We start from the raw sequence: 1791 nt of genomic DNA on the forward strand, positions 1-1791 counted from the left end.
TTTGGTTTTTGTTTTTTTGATGTGAGGGGGATAGTGCGTTTGGAATTCATTCCACCAAGTCAGACTGTTAGTCAAGCTTTCTATTGAAAGGTTCTGAAAAGATTGCGTAACAGAGTGCAATACAAAGGCCTGATTTGTGGAAGACGGGACTGTTTCTGCCACGACATCAAGGCACCTGCTCATACAGCTATCTCAGTGTGCCAGTTTGGGGCACAACAGCATGCCTCTCTTTCCCCACGCACCTTACTCACCTGACTTCGCTCCACACAACTTCTTTTTGTTTTGGTGAATAAGGAGGGACATGAAAGGACAGTGATTTGACAAAGAGGTGAAGAAAAAAAATGAGGGAGGTGCTGTTAGCTATCCAAACAGATGAGTTTGAAAAAGGTTTCCAAGATGGAATCGCAAATGTAATAAGAGTAATGGAGGGTACTTCAAAGGGTTGTTTTTTTAAAAAGGCAATCAAATACATAGCTTTGAAAAAAATTCCATTGGGGTGAAGGGGACCCTTCGGCTCTCAATAGCGTCAGGACAGTGAGTAGAAGTGGAGAAGAAAGGGCAGGGATAAACAGTTCTACAGTTTTAAGTCTTAATGATGATTGGGAGAAAAGAGCCTTTAAGGGCTTTCAGGGACTCTACCTGAATCTGGCTTTGAGGGAGAAAATATGAATATTCATATCGGTCGTGACCCCAAACCAGCCCACGTGTTGGAGTCATGTTGCCCATGGGCTTCCCTGGCTGTGATCCTTACAGAAGGAGATTGACACACCTTTCTGCACGGCACTGCTCAGTGGGCTAGAACTGCCAGGCTCCACGCAAACGGTTTATGCCGCCTAGGAACGTATCTGTCATAAAAGGTTATAAACTGTAAGTCTACACATTTGTCTTTATCTCACAGAACAGGCTTCCAGAATGTGGATCAAACTAAATGTCGTATAATTATGAAAAAATGTGTTTCTTGGCTTCAAGGAGGCGAACAATAATTGCCCAAAGTAGGTCAGGTATTATTTGCAAATATGTGAAAGGCAAATACTTTCCCTGTCGTTAGAAAGAAAGCGCATCTGGATAAAAGTACTTTGGGAAGGTCAGTGATTTCAATACAAAGCATTTGTGTCTCCCTGCAACGAGAGTCTGTGTAAATAAGCACCCTCCCCCAGAGCACAATCATTTACTTACTGAAGATTTGAGAGCTATTTCTTGAGAAGTGCTAGAGAGATGGATGCCAAGCATATATCCTAATCTTCATCTGCCCAACTGTACCTCAGTCACTTTTGCCAAACCACTGTTTTAGTTCATTTTCTTAGGAAATCTCGGCCCTCCCCCCCCTCCCCTTTAGAACTCATTCAGGCCGGAAAGAAGCACTCAGTTGGAGCATGTAGTCCCGGCCCTCCAGGGCCCTCTGACTAGCTTTTTAAACAGGATCTCAGTTGTTTAACCAAGGCTCTTCAAAACAAGAAACACGAAGATCACCAACACTTTGGGGAAGCACAGAGGAAACTCTACTGTCTGACACTTAGGATGAACCACTCCAGTAGCTAAGGCAATCTGGGGACCGGAAGAGTCAAGTAGATTGGTTTTTTTTGGTTTTTTTTTTCAGATTTCCAAGACAATTATTCTCCTCTTCTTCAATTTACTTCTCTTGAAATTTAACCTGCTAAGTAACCAGTTTTAATACCTTAAATGGATAGCTATTTGCCTCAGTCTCCCGATGATGTCATTATAACTTTCTGACAGTGGCAGTACTATATTGTCAAAGGGTAGGATATGTTGTCTTGGTGGTGGTGGTGGTGG

The sequence above is a fragment of the Echinops telfairi genome, unplaced genomic scaffold, assembly GCF_000313985.2.
Source record: "Echinops telfairi isolate 266 unplaced genomic scaffold, ASM31398v2 ScPeMD7_11;HRSCAF=52, whole genome shotgun sequence".
NCBI classification, from domain to species: domain Eukaryota; kingdom Metazoa; phylum Chordata; class Mammalia; order Afrosoricida; family Tenrecidae; genus Echinops; species Echinops telfairi.